The sequence below is a fragment of the Triticum aestivum genome, chromosome 4A (genome assembly GCF_018294505.1).
Source record: "Triticum aestivum cultivar Chinese Spring chromosome 4A, IWGSC CS RefSeq v2.1, whole genome shotgun sequence".
In the NCBI taxonomy this organism is placed as follows: Eukaryota; Viridiplantae; Streptophyta; class Magnoliopsida; order Poales; family Poaceae; genus Triticum; species Triticum aestivum.
In genome coordinates this window covers 748674733-748691876 of record NC_057803.1, presented here as the reverse complement: position 1 = coordinate 748691876, position 17144 = coordinate 748674733, and the positions used below count along the sequence as shown (strand labels likewise).

General features: G+C 44.2%; 1 pseudogene; it reads right to left on the bottom strand.

Moving 5' to 3' along the window:
* Positions 1–3504: 3504 nt before the first annotated feature.
* On the bottom strand, positions 3505–5688 carry LOC123084583 (G-type lectin S-receptor-like serine/threonine-protein kinase LECRK2; annotated as a pseudogene).
* Positions 5689–17144: the final 11456 nt, after the last annotated feature.

Here is a 17144-nt window from a genome sequence, read left to right as displayed (position 1 = left end):
GCCGGCTCAAAAAAAGTCTGGAGTTCAAATAAGTTTTAAAAAAATGAAGTGCCCGTGTAACAGATGAGTTCTAATCCGAAACCTTAATACTCTGAAAAAGATTGTCCAGTTTGTACACGAAGTGCGTCCAGTTTTTGCCGTGACCCTCTCTACTTTTTCGCACATGCTATGGGGGTGAAATGATGATTTTATGCCAAGTTTCAACATTTTCAGAGTTAATTTTGTTGTGATTTACTGTTTCACGGTCATTTAGCTCTCTAAACAAATTGTTAAATGACTGAAAAATAGCAAATGATGTCAGAACATGTTGGAAATTGATGACGTCGCTTCGAATGCTGCATAATGCCGGCTCAAAAAAAGTCTGGAGTTCAAATAAGTTTAAAAAAAGAAGTGCCCGTGTAACAGATGAGTTCTCGTCCGAAACCCTGATACTCCGAAAGAGATTGTCCAGTTTGTACACGAGGTGCGTCCAGTTTTTGCTGTGACCCTTTCTACTCTTTTGCACATGCTATGCGGGTGAAATGATGATACCTTCAATATTTTCAGAGTTCGTTTTATAGTGATTTTCAATTTCACGGTTATTTAGCTCTGATCTAAACAAATCGGTGATTGAAAAACAGTAAATGATGTCAGAACGTGTTGGAATTTGATGACGTCGCTTCGAATACTGCATAATGCCGGCTCAAAAAAAGCATGGAGTTCAAATAAGTTAAAAAAATGAAGTGCCCGTGTAACAAATGAGTGCGTTCAGTTTTGAAGTGAGTGGCGGCCGGCATTGAGGGGGAGTGAGTGGAGAGAGTGAGGGCGTAAACATGTAAAAATATACATCAAAAATACATTGATTATCAATGATCTTTTTGTATATAATCTGAATTGTCAATATGAGTCCTCAACGGTTTAGAAACCGGCGAAGACTCATATTGAGTCCACAAATTATACACATACTCCCTCCGTCCTTTAAAGAGTGTACTTCCAACTTTGTTGGAGGGTCAAACTATCTCAATGTTTGACCGAGTTTGTGCAAAAGTATATCAATGTTTATGAAACCAAATAGGTATATGATGAAAATATATTTTATCATGAATCTAATGCTACTAATTTGATGGCATAAATGTTAGTGCCTTATTGTATAAATACGGTCAAACATAAAAAGTTTGACTTTCCAACAAAGTTGGAATTACACTCTTCAAAGGACGGAGGGAGTAGAGTTCAATGAAGATCAAATGCTTGTGATAGTTTGAGAAGTAACATATTTAAGGTGGTAAAAATCTTGCTAGGGGAGCGAGGTGGGACTAAAAATAGCCTACCACAACCCTCTTTACTACCGGTTCGGGCCACGAACCGGTACTAAAGGTGTTGGCCGGGCCCCAGCATCTTTAGTACCGGTTCGTGGCACGAACCAGTACTACAGATTCACAATAAACCGGTACTAAAAATCTCCTCCCGCCTAGCCATTTGAACCGGCACTAATGGATACATTAGTGCCGGCTCAAATGCAAACCGGGACATATCTGTCAATGGCAGCACATTAAATAGTCGAGCACATATCTGTCGATATGTTAACGGAGAATACATGTCAAAGAAGAAAACAACCGTGGGCATGGAAGTCAGCAGGACCTGGCATGCTTGATGGAGATTTACGGATAGCTCCAGCCAAGGGGTCAAGTCATTCGTGTCGGCGGCATGTGCATACTCATTTGCGGATGGCTGTGTTGCATTTCTCACGCGGCATGGCAATGCTGTACTAGCTTCCAGTACTTGGATGGTGACTAATAGTAATGTATATAGACTAGAAGCAATAATGTGTTAAATTGTCTCACAGTAATTCAATCCTTCTCCTCCTCCTCCAAGAAAAAAAGCTAGGGTTTGTGCCTCTTGTCGGTGCCGGCGCAGGTCCGCCTCGTCTCCGGTGGCCCTAGGGCCATGGAGGCGTGGTGGATCCTGCCAAGGGCCGGCGGGAGGGCTCCGTTGTTAGTCGTTTTTTTCAATCTTGTTAGGTTTGTGTCCTACTCAGGAAGGCGAGACGGCGGCAGCTCCCTGAAGATGGAATAAAGGTCTCCCCGCCTAGCCCCCGTTCCGGCGATGCGTCTAGCATCGTTGGTGGGCGTATGGAGGTGTGTCTCCGGCAGATCTATCTTTGATGGATTTGCTCGGATCTCATCATTGTTCGTCTACGCTCATGTGTCTTCGGTTTGGATCCTTCCGATCTACGTTATTTTTCATCGGCGGCAGTTGCTGTTCTGGGGTGTTGGTCCTATGGGGCCTTAGCACGACGACTTCCCGACTGTCTACTACAACAAGTTGTGCCCGGCTCCGGCGATGGAGGGGCGATGACAGCGGTGCCCCTTCGGCTCGCTTCGGTACTTGTAGTCGTCCCTAGGTGATCTACGAATCTGGATGTAATTTTTATTTTTGGTATTCGTTATACTGCCATGATCGAAGATGAATAGATTGAAAGTTCTTTCGCAAAAAAAAATCATCTCACAGTATATGCTAGCCTTATGAGTTGGTTATTTTACCAAGTAGTAAATATAGTGGAGTGTCTAAAATTACGTAAGTGTGTTCGTGAACGGATTAATACAGCGCAGCGATGTTTTCGCGTGAAACACTAGCACGCCATCAACGATTTCAATTAATAGTTGGGCACACCTCTGTCCATATGTTAACAAATAGTCAAAGAATAGAATAACTGGACAGCCCTGGCCATGGAATTCCATACCGTATGAGAGTTACCGTCAACCGTGGCCATGGAAGTGTGCAGAACCTGCCGTGCTTGATGGACAGTATGAGAGCTACTGTCAGCTCCAGCTAGCTAGCGGTCAAGCCATTCGTGTTGGATCAAGATTGGAGGGCATGCACCCCATCTCTCAATCTATTTCTACTTGATTCTACCCGAAAATACCTCAGCCGTACGTCTCCTATCTTTGCACGACCACGTTTTGACAAGCCGACGAGCCATCCAACCTGTATGCATGGTCCAGGATAGACGATCTATATTGTTTTGACAACGAGAGAGATGGGAGGAGGAAGATGGTTAATGCTGACGTGTGTCTCACATGTAATAACGGTCAAAATAATTGTCATAAACGTGTTTCAATCGTCAAAAACGGTCATCAATCGTTTTTGGTAGTTTTTTGCAACAAAATTAGAAAAAAGTGGTAGTTTTTGGTCAATCTTCAAAAAAAAAAAATTGTGGTTCAGTCGGACGAGGACCTCAAATGTGGTAGTTTTTTTTGTCAAATACTCGTTCAAAATAGAATAAGAGAAATGGAAAATAGCTAGTTTCATGTGCTGTTTGGGATATATGCTTAAAACTACATGTGGCTGGCTGTGATGCTATCCGATTCGTTTGTCATACGTGCTAATAGCTTATATGATCCACATGTACTCCCTCCGTTCCGATTTACTCGTCGTGATTTTAGTTGAATATCTAACCTTAAAACATCATTTAGATCAATAAATCTGTATCTTTCAATCAAAATAGCAAGGCCTGTGGAGCACATCTCATTCAATCTTGAGCTGAGGAATTAAAGGTGAGGATTCTATGTAACAGTCCGGACGGTCAGGGAGTGCCTGAATCTGAGCCTGATTCCTGGTCTCCAGCATTTGCACTACCTGGTGCATGGTTGGCCGCAGCAGCGGGTTGGGCTCCATGCACCACAGCGCCACGCGCGCAAACTGCTCCACCCTCTGCTTGTCCCCCACGGTCTCAACGTCCGGGTCGCCGTCCAACATCAGCTCAGTCCTCCGTGCTACCACCAGCTGCGCCGCCCAACCAAACAGCGTGACTGTCTCGTCGTCATCTCCCGCGTCTGCTGACAACCTGTCATGCACCACGCGCTCCTGGCACCTCCGGCAGCAAATCAGCTCCAGGAGCACGACGCCGAAGCTATACACGTCCGCCTTGGTGTCCACACGCGCATCGCTGCGGAGCCACTCGGGCGCGATGTACCCTCTGGTGCCCCTGACGTTGGTCACTGTGGTGTGCACTTGCTGGCTCCCCAGCAGCTTGGAGATCCCAAAGTCGGTGATCCTTGGGACGCCACGGTCGTCAAGCAGGATGTTGTCGGGCTTGATGTCGCAGTGGATGATAGGGGCGCTGCAGCCATCGTGGAGGTACTCAAGCCCACGAGTGATGGCAAGGGCGGCCTCGGCACGCCAGCACCACGGGGGGCGCCTCTCTTGGTCGACGAAGAGGACGCTGCGGAGTGACCCGCCCGGCATGAACTCGAAGACCAACATCCGGTGTCTGCCTTCTTTGCAGTAGCCAATCATACGGACCAGGTTCCGGTGGTGGATCTGCCCGATGGACTGCACCTCATTTGTGAATTCCTGCTCACTGTACTCGTTGGAGTTGATGAGCTTCTTCACCGCGATGAGGTGCGGCTGCGGCGATCTTATCGTCCCTTTGTAGACCTCCCCGAAGCTCCCTTTGCCCAGCAGACTGTCGAAGCCATTGGTGGCTTGGTAGAGCTCCTTCCAGCTGAATACTCTCACACCAGAGTTCAACGGCCGCTGGCTATCACTGGTTCTGATGAGGTAATGCTGTGCCACGAGGCCGCCGATGGTGATCAAAAGGAGACAGAACAGGCAAAAGGAGGCCGACGGGCCGAACTCCGGCGTGCAGCCGATATTGGTCTGCTGCGCGTCGATGTAGGTGTACCCAGTAGGGCACAGGCAGCTGAGCCTGTCTATCGTCTGCACGCAGTAAGACCCCGGGCCGCACAAGCCTTGCCTCGAAGATGTTACCCTGTTGCAGCCTCCGTCGCCGGGGAGTGCTCCCGACACTGTCCAAGGCGTGCCCCCGCTACCGTATCTAGGGCGGGTGTAGGTGCGGACGATGCCGTCAGGGTCCATCCTCGCCAACTGCAAGTAGTTGCCGCCGTTGGAACCTTTAGGCGAAATCAAACCGTGAACGCTGCCATCTCGAAGCGTGTAGTTGAGGAAACCCTGGTTGTCAAAGGTGACGGTCGTGTTGCCATTGGGGCCGTAGGTGCGCGTAGCCCAGTAGGCGTTGGTCGTTCTGTAGTCAGCGGTGAAGAGGTCGAGGTAGAGGACGACGTTGCCGTCGGGCTGGACTGCCAGGCTGCCCGAACTCCGCGTCCGCGCGCTTGGAGACGAGGAATCCCCCGGGCGAGTAACTCGAGGACAAGGGCTGCCCTGGGAGCAGCGTGTCCGTCGGGTTCCGGAAGCTCTCCAGAGCACGATGTCGCCGTCACCGAGGAACTGGACGTTGCCAGAGTCGCTCAGAGCGAGGACGGACCCGCGCTGCATGCCAGTCGTGGCGCTCCACAGCTCTTGGTCGCCGCGGTCTGTGAGCCTGAGGCGGCCGTCACCCGTGATGTTGAGGACGGACGTCGCGGTGGCGACGACCGCGGTGCCCATGGTCGTCTTTTTCAGGAACCACACCACGGACTGCGGCTGCGGCTGGGAGGAGTTGGCGTCGTCCGCGAAGCGGAACCATGTGGCGAGGACGAACTTGGTCGGGTCGGAGTCGAGGGTGCGGAAGCCGAAGGCGAAGCCGCCCGACGGGCTGGTGATGTACCGGGGCGGCGTCAAGGCGTCTCCCGCGGTCAGGTTATTGGCTTGCGCCATGGCCACAGGCACCAGACGGGCTTGTTGCACCAGCATGGCAACCAAGGTGGCGAGGCGGAGGAAACCAAAGCGAAAGCAGGGCAGTGCCGCCATGATCGTCGCGCAGCTTCGTGCAAAGGAAGCAGCGTGCGTCCTCCTTTATTTATACGGAAAAACTAACGCCCACACGTGTGGGCGTTTTCAGATCGCCCACACGCCTTCATCATCACTCATTTTGCCACGTATGAATAGATGACATCAGCAGAAATCTTTTTGATTTTTGGCTTAAAAAAGTTTTATCTCCTAAATAAAAAAGCGAACTAAAAATTCATTTTCACCATTAAATCCGTCTCAACGAGATCTTTAAAACTAAACCCATTGTTGATATGTTTCAATGAATTTTTTTTGCCCAGAAGTTGCCATGATGTTTACACTATATTTGCCATAGTGCTTAAACTAAAGTTGCCATGTGGCAATTTTAGTTTGTAGATCATGGTAATTTTAGTTTTTTGATGATGGCAATTCCAGTACTTTGATCATGAAAATATTTTTTTATTGAACCATGGCAATTTTAAGTGTATGTATCATGGCAATTTTAGTTTCTGATGCATGGCAAGTTTAGTTTCTTAATTCTCCATTTTATAATATGTTAAGATTTACTTTTAGATGTAAAAGAAAATAGTTGAAACATATCATGGCAACTTCAGTGTAAATATCATGGCAATTTATGTACAATATACATGGCAACTTTTAACCCCAAAAAAATTTCGCCAAAATATATCGATATGAGATTTAGTGTTGAAGATCTCGTCGCGAGGGATTTAATGATGAAAACGGATCTTCAATCGGATTTTTCATTTAAGAGATAAAACATTTTAAAAACTGAAAATTCGAAAAGATTCTCGCATGCACGCATGCGATGACGTAACAATCTATTTATATTAAAGACGTGTGGTGCGTCTCATTTCCTGCCACACGTGTGGCAGTTATCGACGTTCTATTTGTAAGCTGCATGCCGAGCATGCATGGTCGTATGATAGTCGTGGGCGGGAAAATTCTTATTCAGCGCGCGTGCATAAACGGTTCAGCGGATATGGCACATAGGGCCGTATGACAGAGACCGGCTACCAGTCAGTTTGACTAAAATACGAACTTTGGGTCAGTTGACTGACCCAAATTTTTTTTAGTCGCCACTAACGTGAGCAGCGTCATGCATGTATATATCCATGTTTGGTTCACAGTTAATATCTGATGTTCAATTACTATGAGTTGTAAACCCGATAACCAAAAGAAGAAAAGGTGGTCATCTGAAATTCTAATAATTGTGGTAGTGTCCCCACAAATAATGTATGAATATAAAAAATAGAGTTTTCTAAGGAAGAATAAATTAGTGTCACTTGTATTACTCTTAAAAAAGGAAAATATAAAAAATCTAATAAAGACAAAATTTACACGTAATTTGCACAGAAATTGCATTTTATAATAATATGCAAGAATAAGTATTTAATAGTGAAAGTTGCGCAAAGGGGAGTTTTGTAAGAAGGATTGAATTAGGGGCATCAATTACCATTAAAATGGAGTAAAAAATCAATTATTGACAAAATTTACACATAAACAGAGATTTTTTATAATATCCAAAAATAAGCATAATAGTGGAAGTTCTTTCGTAAAAAAAGTTTTGTAAGAAGTGATATTACAAAAAGCAGGAAATGTATAAGAAGCATCAAGCCCAGTTGAAAAATCGACTTACCTGAGACAGGGGCAAGTCAAAATTCCACCTCTCAGAGAAAAGACGAGAAACTTTTTTTCTCTATGTTACTAGGTCAATAAAGGGACACATCAGCGATCAGGTGAAATCAGCGATCGTCTTCCCTTTTTGATTTTTCTGCCTTGTCATCCTGCACCACTCATTTTTCTTGTCCCCATGCATGCTTTTCCCCTTACCTGTACACTTGATTTCTTCTTCTCATTTCTTCCCTTTCCAATTCATGGACGCTTCGTTCTCCCAGCCACCCACCTCTCTCGTCTGCAGCACGGCATGGCAAACTCGCTGCCTTCAACCTCTCACCGGCGACCACGCACCCCCTCGATGCGAGCTCTATCCTACGCTGACGAAAAGTGCCTGTGCCCGCTACTGCTGTGATGTGAAACACGATGATGAGGGAACGACGAGCTAGTTTGTGAGACACGATGCAACGCTAGGGTTGTAAATCACGACAGTCCAAATTCGACAGAGAATGTTTAACTTTCAATTTTTCAGTTGGCCAATACTGTCGAAGGCTATCAACAACTGCCGGAGGACAGTATCAATGTGACCATAAAATGCACAAGAAATACATATGATTCTTCACAAACGGGAAAATAATTTGTGTTTATATATATCAGGTATTTAAAATACACTCACCTGCCCGTGTTGCCACCAAAAAGATAGGTTCTTTCAACACCAACGCAGCATGGTGCGCTTGGTGGGAGAGGTTGTGGAGCGAGTTGCAGCTGTTGGCCGGTGCCGCCATCAGTGTAGGAATTAACCCCAACCAAATCTTAAAAAAAATTAGGAAGAGCTCAGAGCACCATGGGAAGATGGGGAAAGTAGAACAAGGGCTCACCCTTATTTGTAGCATTTGCAGAACCAGAGTAGGCGGCGTTTTTTTTTTTTTTTTGCATTCCCCTTTTAGCCTCTTAGAGTTCCATTTCCATTTAGTGTTATTTTTCCTGAGGGTGCAGCTATATCCTGGCTGCCATCCATACCCATCTGGCGCATGGTGTCGAGGAGATCTAACCGGCGAAAGAAGTATCAGGTATGGCATGTTTATGTGTGAAAATTTTGATGTAAAGGTGAGGTGTCTATACCTTCTGTCTGTACTTTGATTCATGATTTCAGATCTCGATTGACAAATTGAAGCTCTCTTGCTCAAAGAGCAAACTTATGCAGATAATTCACTGTTGTAGATAGAAAAATACTCTTTGGACAGGTTTACGCCAGATCAATTCCCAGATGCAGATCTTCCTATTTGAATTGCTACACAAAGGAAAGTCTCTCGTTATGAAGGATCTCTGCACGAAGCAACACTAAAGTCTGATATTGAAACAAAACAATCTGAAGGCTATGTGAGGTTAGATTCCGAGTAGATGCTGGTTACCTTCTACTATTTTAGGGGCACACTTTTGATTCCTGCTTTACATCAACTTAGGCAAATCTACTTCATTATTACTAGCGGAGACTAGGGTTTGACTATGAACCCCATAACCACTTGCGTATTACAAGTTTCCACAGTTCACATTCTCATTTTCCATTACATACATGCTTCCATGCCACCGAACCCCAATAGTACTATTGTCACCCTTATTTATTGGTTTCTTTCTTTTCCTATGTATATTATCGTTGAATAGAAAGAAGTGTAATATAATCAATATTAAAATTGATAGTATATGGAGTTTTCCTGTTTATTTGTGGTGCCTACTTTGGTACTTAACCACTATATATTCATGAATTTATGAAGTATATTCTGCTTTTGCTTCAGGCAAAAAATTCTGGCTAAAATGACCCTTCCAAATATATAGGAGCCAACAAGCAGAGAATCTTGTGGCAACAATATTTGAGAGATGATGAAAGCTTCTTGTCTGGCAAGTTTACTATCCAGGTATCTAGGATTTGATAGCTGAACACCCTTTCTTATCCAGTACGTTATGAATATAACTATTTGTATTATGATTGCGTAGTATTTGCCATTTTGTGTCAAATATGTAACAATTGCGAGTGTAAAAAATGATGGAAGCGTCTCAATCTCCATACATGGAGACCCGCTGAGTATATATTGATTGTGGGATGCGGTACAGGAGATAGCAGCGTCTAGGCTAACCATCGAGAGATATTACAGGAGGTTTTAGGAGATAGAATGAGATGAAACAGAAAATAGAGAATCTCCTAACTACCTCACAGTGGGTCACAAGAGCTCAAGACGTGTTACAAAAGAACACTCTAAACCCTGTTACGCAATATGTTTAACATCCTCCCTTAATCTGAACTTCTCAAGTTTAGATTATGCTTAAATTCTTCAAATAATCTTGTGGACAAAGCCTTTGTGAATCCATCTGCAACTTGATCCTTTGAGGGACTAAACCGAATCTCCAATTCCTTGCTAGCAACCCTCTCTCTCACAAAGTGATAATCAGTCTCAATATGTTTTGTTCTTGCATGGAAGACAGGGTTAGCCGAAAGATATGTTGCACCAATGTTGTCACACCAGCGACATGGAGTTTGTGTGTAACATATGCCAGGTTCTTTAAGCAGAGCTTTAAACCATATTATTTCTGCTATGGCATTTGCTAATGCCTTGTATTCTGCTTCAGTATTTGATCTTGATATTGTTGCATGTTTCTTGGCACACCAAGAAATTAAATTTGGCCCAAAGAAAATCGCAAAGCCACCAATGGACCTCCTATCATCCAAGCAATCTGCCTAATTAGAGTCAGAAAAGGCACTAACAAGAGTGGAAGTTGACTTGGTGAAGGTTAGCCCAACACTTAATGAGTTCTTCACATATCTCAGTATGCATTTAGCAGCAGTCCAATGAGCAGAAGTATGTGCATGAAGAAACTGGCGCACTTTATTTACTGCAAAAGAAATATCAGGCCTGGTGAGTGTCAAGTACTGAAGTGCTCCTACCAAACTCCTGTATTTGGTTCCCTCCTCTTAATTTAAAGGAACACCCTCTGCAAGAGACAATTTTTCTGAGCTGGAGAGTGGAGTTGGTGTTGGTTTACAACCCTGCAACCCTGCCTTGCTCAGAAGATCAGTTGCATATTTTTCTTGCGAAAGATGAAGACCACCTTCCTGGTTCTTCTTGACCTCAATGCCAAGGAAAAAAATGGAAGTCACCGAGATCTTTGAGAGAAAAATCTGACTACAAGTCTCTCAAGAGAGTTGTTACTGCCCCATTACATGAATTAGTAACAATGATGTCATCAACATAAATGAGCACAAAGATAACCGTGTTGAACTTGTTGTAAATAAATAAGGAAGTATCAGACTTGGAAGCAACAACGCCAAGAGTGTGCAGTTTGGAGCTGAGGCGAGAGTACCATGCCCTTGGGGCTTGCTTCAGTCCGTAGGGCAATTTATCAAGTCTGCAAACATGAAATGGTTTATCTGGATCTTCAAACCCAGGAGGTTGTTTCATATAGACTTCCTCTTCCAGAACACCGTGAAGGAACGCATTCTGCACATCTAGCTGACGAAGGCACCAACCTCAAGAGACGACTATGGAGAGAACAAGACGAATAGTGGAAGCTTTAACAACAAGACTGAATGTGTCCTCATAATCAAGGCTGTACCTTTGCTTGAACCCTTTGGCAACGAGACGACCTTTGTATCGGTCGATGGTATCATCTGATCGTCGCTTGATGTAAAAAACCCACTTGCAATCAATCAAGTTGGTACCTGGATGGAAAGGGACAAGATGCCAGGTAAGATTTCTCTGAAGAGATCCAAACTCTTCATGCATGGCTTGTTTCCATTTCAGATCAGCAAGAGCCTGAGAAACAGTGTGCGGTTCACCTGGAACATCATCAGAAACAATTAAACCATATTTGGTTTTATAATTAACAGGTTCAAGTCTACCTGTTTGAAAACGTGTGCGGGGCAGCACTGGAGACAGAGGTGCATGCACAGAAGATCTGGTCGAGGCGGCAGTGGTGGCTGCAGTGGATCCGCCCGATCCCGAGGAGTCAATCGCATGAGGACTGCTTGGATCTTCTATGGCATGCACATGCACCGATGATACAGAAGCCGCCACAGATGATCCGGGTGGGCCAGCCTGATCCGTCCCGAAGCATGCGTCGTGCACGCCTGGCACGACCGTAGTGGGGCGCGGGGCCCACCTGGTGTAGACCTATGGGGTGGGAGCGTAGCGCGCAGGCGACGAGGCCCCGACACTAGTAGAAAACAGGGCTTTCGTTCGGCCAGAAAAGAGCATTAATCCGGGTTTCGTTCGGTGAGGGCATCGTACAGGCATTACTCCCGGTTCAAATGGGACCTTTAGTCCCGGTTGGTGCCACGAACCAGTACTAAAGGGTGCGATGCCCATTAGTACCGGTTCGTGCCACGAACCGGTACTGCCACGAACCGGTACTAAAGGTCCTATTTTCAAACTCTACCCCCCCCCCCCCCCGCGTGGATCGCCTTTGCAGTTTTGTAAAAAGCAAATAAAATGATAAAAACTTCAAAAATTAAAATCCTTCCAAATGTAGTTATGTTACTACATGAACTAGTTAGGAAAATTTAAAAACTTAAATTTGGACATGTTTTGCAAAAAGTGCAGGGAAAATGTAAAACGGCTATAACTTTTGCATATGATGTCAGAAAAAAACATATACTATATCAAAATGTTCAGCATGAAAATCCACATCTGATTTTGACCGCCTATGGCCTGTTTGCAAATTTTTAGAATCCTCAAATTCTAAAAGGGAAAAAAGTTATGCTCAAATTTTAGTTTTTTTAAATTTTTTGTTAAATCTGGTCAAACTATGTTCAAACTACTTATTCAAGAAGTATTAGTGTTACTAAATAATTATTCAAGAATATTAGTGTTACTAAATAATTATTTCAGGTTTTTTGAATTTTGGTCAAACTGTGGTCAAACAATGGTCAAACTACTTATTCAAGAAATATTAGTGTTACTAAATAATTATTTCAGTTTCTTTGAATTTTGGTCAAATCTGGTCAAACTGTGGTCAAACTATGGTCAAACTATGGTCAAACTAGTTATTCAAGAAATATTAGTGTTACTAAATAATTATTGTTTTTTAGAACAATAGTTTCAAAATCAAACAGTGAAATGTGTGACTTCATGCTCAAGCTAAATTCCTGAAGCTTAATAGGATTGACATCTTACTATTGTCAGGAAAATAACAAGTGCAGATTTGGAAACGAGGGAGAATAGAACCCGAAAGTTAAGCATGTCTGGTCGGAGTAGTGAGAGGATGGGTGACCGTCCGGGAAGTTAGATGATTTGGAATGATGAGGGGTAATTAGAGATTAGAGGTTAAATTGAGCAGTGATGAGGGGTGATTGGAGATTAGAGGTTAAAATAATTCAGAAATTTAAAAAAAATTCAAAAAAATTCAAAAGAAAATCATAAAATTTCCTTTATTACCGGTTGATGTTACCAACCGGGACTAAAGTTGGACCTCCAGGCAGCGGCCACGTGGAGGGCCTTTAGTCCCGGTTCGTATAAGAACCGGGACTAAAGGGGGAGGCTTTAGTAACGACCCTTTAGTCCCGGTTCCAGAACCGGGACTAAAGGCCCTTATGAACCGGGACTACAGACCCTTTTTCTACTAGTGTGACCATATTTGAGCACTGGGTGTAGCAAATATTCGAGTGTGTTTCATGAATGGATCAATGGTTGAGCATAATGGGCTATGGATAACTTGCTTTAGTGTTGATAGTTTGAAAGATGTGGTTGCTTGTTGGTATGCTTGAGTATTAAAGTCTGCATGTCAAAACTAGACTATCGCTTTGAATCATATAAAAGTCCAATGTCCATGCTATAAAGAAAAGAAATGTGATGAACATGTAAGGCAACATTCCACATCAAAAATTCTGTTTTTATCATTTACCTACTCGAGGACGAGCATGAATTAAGCTTGGGGATGCTGATACGTCTCCAACGTATCTATAATTTTTTATTGTTTCATGCTGTTATATTATTATTCTTGGATGTTTTACAATCATTTTATAGTCATTTTATATCATTTTTTGGTACTAACCTATTAACATAGTGCCCAGTGCCAGTTGCTATTTTCTGCATATTTTTTACATCGCAGGAAATCAATACCAAACGGAGTCCAAACGCAGCGAAACTTTTTGATGATTTTTTTGGGCAGAAGACATCCCGTGGGCCAGGGAAGCACCTGGGGGTGCTCCAAGGGCAGCAGAACCCACCAGGGCGCGCCTGGGGCCCAGGTGCGCCTAGTTGGGTTGTGCTTACCTAGGGTGCCCCCTGAACCACCTCTTTGCTCATACCCCAATATTCTAGAAACCCTAGGAGAGTCGATGAAAATCAATTCCAGCCGTTGTAGAGTACAGAAACACCAAATCCAATCTAGACACCATCACGGAGGGGTTCACCACTTCCATTGGTGCCTCCGCAATGATGCGTGAGTAGTTCTTTGTAGACCTACAGGTTCGTAGTTACTAGCTTGATGGCTTCCTCTCTCTCTCTCTCTATATATATATATATATATATGTGTGTGTGTGTGTGTGTGTGTGTGTGTGTGTGTGTGTGTGTGTGTGTGTGTGTGTGTGTGTGTGTGTGTGTGTCTTAATTATCAATACAATGGTCTCTTGGAGATCCATATGATGTAAGTCTTTTTGCTGTGTGTTTGTTGGGATCTGATGAACTTTGAGTTTATTATCAGATCTATTTTTTTATCTATGAAAGTTATTTGAGTCTTCTTTGATCTCTTATATGCATGATTGCTTATAGCCTCGTATTTCTTCTCCGATATCTAGGTTTTGTTTGGCCAACTTGATCTATTTATCTTGCAATGGGAAAAGGTGCTTTGTGATGGGTTCGATCTTACGGTGCTTGATCCTAGTGACAGAAAGAGAAACGACACGTATGTATCATTGCTATTAGGATAACAAGATGGGGTCTATTTCTACATAAATAGATCTTGTCTACATCATGTCATCGTTCTTATTGCATTACTCCGTTTATCCATGAACTTAATACACTGGATGCATGCTGGATAGCGGTCGATGTGTGGAGTAATAGTAGTAGATGCAGGCAGGAGTCTGCCTACTAATGTTGGGCATGATGCCTATATAATGATCATTGCCTGGATATCGTCATGATTATTTGAAGTTCTATCAATTGCCCAACAGTAATTGTTTTCCCACCCTTTGTTATTTTTACCGAGGGAAGCCACTAGTGAAACCTACGGCCCCCGGGTCTCTTTTCATCATATTTGCCTTTGCGATCTATTTTCCTTTGCATTTATTTTCAGATCTATGAAATCAAAAATACCAAAATACCTTGCTGCAATTTATTTGTTCCGCTATCTATTTATCCTATCTACCACTTTTACCTCACGTTATTTGCCTATCTAGAGGCGTCGTACCCGAAAGGGATTCACAACCCCTTTAACACGTGGGTTGCGAGAATTTGTTATTTGTGTGCAGGTGTTGTTTACATGGTGTGAGAGGTTCTCCTACTAGTTCGATAACCTTGGTATCATAACTGAGGGAATTACCTAACGTCGCTATACTGCATCATCCCTCCCTCTTTGAGGAAATGCCGACGTAGTTCTAGCAGACATCAGCAGCGCGTGACCACGTGGCTGGGGTGGGTTGGCGCGGAGAGGACGCAGAGGGTTCGAAGCGATCCTCCTGGCGTGGGGGGATCCCGAGGCAGATTCTGTCGGGTGTGCCGCGGTCAGGGCGCATGGATACCGAAAGAGATTGCAGCAGATCTCCTGTGTCTAATGTTGCATTATCTATAGTGTTGATTTCAGCACCATCTGAACTGTAATTTTTTTTTGTATCAAACTCAGGCAAGGGACTAGGAGAGTTAGCCAAAACGTGATCATCACAATTATCATTACCCACACGAAGACTCGATGGAAGAAGAAGGATTTCTTGTCGAAGAAGAGCACCGGCATTGGGATGAAGCTTGTCAAATGGGAAGTGTGTTTCATCAAACACAACATCACGAGAAATATAGACATGACCGGTTGCAACATCAAGGCATTTAACACCCTTGTGTTGAGCACTATACCCAATAAAAACACACTCCTTGGAACGAAACATGAGCCTGTGAGTGTTATAGGGACGAAGGTTGGGTCAACAGGCGCAACCAAAAACACGAAGAGTGGTGTAATCTGGTGTGACATGCAGGAGGCGTTTAGTGGGAGTTTCATTAGAGATGACACAACTTGGCCACATGTTGATGAGATTCACAACCATGAGAAATGCTTTATCCCAAAATTTTAGTGTCATGGAGGACAAAGCTAGGAGAGCTAGGCCTACTTCAACAATATGGTGGTGCTTATGTTCGGCGGAACCGTTTTGCTGATGGGCATGTGGGCATGAAATATGGTGAGAAATACCAATCCTTTGAAAAAAAGAATTCATTTTTTCATATTCACCACCCCAGTCCGATTGCATGGCAATGATTTTTCTATCGAATTTACGTTCCACAATGGAAGTTATGAAAGACATGGTACACGTCGGAACGTTTTTTAAGGAGATAGATCCAAGTGTACTTGCTATAATCATCAACAAAGCTCACATAGTAAGTATGTCTACCAACAGAGGTGGGTGTTGGACCCCAAACATCAGGAAAGTTAAGTTGCAAAGGCTTGGTTGACACGCTAGTGAAACATGGTATGTCAATTGATGAGTTTTTGCTCTTTTGCATGAATCACAAATAGTTTCTGACTTTTCTAACCAACAACTGGGAGTTTATTTCTACTAAGAATTTGATGAAAAGTAGCAAAAGATGGATGACCTAAATGACTGTGCCACCTTTCAGTAGAAAGCTTGATGGCACCATAGACTTGTTTATTGAACTGGCAATACTTGGGAAGTAACGCATAGAGCCCTTGCACACAGACACCCCTATGGAGAACCCTCTTCGTGACCTGATCCTTGATCAAAAAGAAGAAAGGGTGAAATTCTAGAAAAACATTATTGTCAAGGGCAATGCGATGGATAGACAACAAAGTTTTGGAAGCATTGAGAACATGTAGGATTTCATTGATCTCAAGGTGTTTATGTGGGGTTTTGATAACTGCTTGAGCAATATGACTAATCTCCATACCTGCACCGTTTGCTGCAGTGTAGACTTGATCTTGACCACGATACTTTTCATGCAGCATTAGTTTCTCCAATTCTCCTGTGATGTAATTTGTTGCTCCTGTGTCCATATACTAGTTGGTATCGACACCATAGGATGCATCGGCGGCAGCGGCAACTTTCTTGGGCTGATTATTTTCTACATAACGCCAATCACAATCACGAGCAAGGTGATTAGTTTTTTTATATATTTGGCAGCTGCCTTCATAATCTTCATATCCTTGGAAGGTTCGGCCCCTGTTAGGGGGGGGCGCCTATTGTTGTTGTCGCCTGCGTGATTGGGATGGTAAGGTCCACCGCAGCCACCTTCCTGGAAGTGGCCGCCACCACCACCTCCCCGGTGATATCCACCGCCGTTGCTGCCATTGTTGTAGCTGCCTCCGTTGTTCGGTTGGTAGCCGCCACCAGGGCCACCAGGATGATAGCCGCCGCCGCCACTGCCAGAGCTATTTGCAGCGCCGTAGCCGACGCCGCTGCGACCGCCCTTCTTGTTGTGGGAGTTGCCTTGATCGCCGCCCTGACGACCACAGGAGGCGATGTTAGCTGAGGGTTTGAAACCCCCAGCGCCGTCCCCATAGAACATCTCAACCCGCTGATCAAAAATTGCAACCAGGGAGAAGAGGCCGTTGACGGTGATGGGTTCGGTGCGGACATCCAGCACCGAGATGATCGGCTGATAGTCCATGTCGAGGCCGACGATGATGAAGAT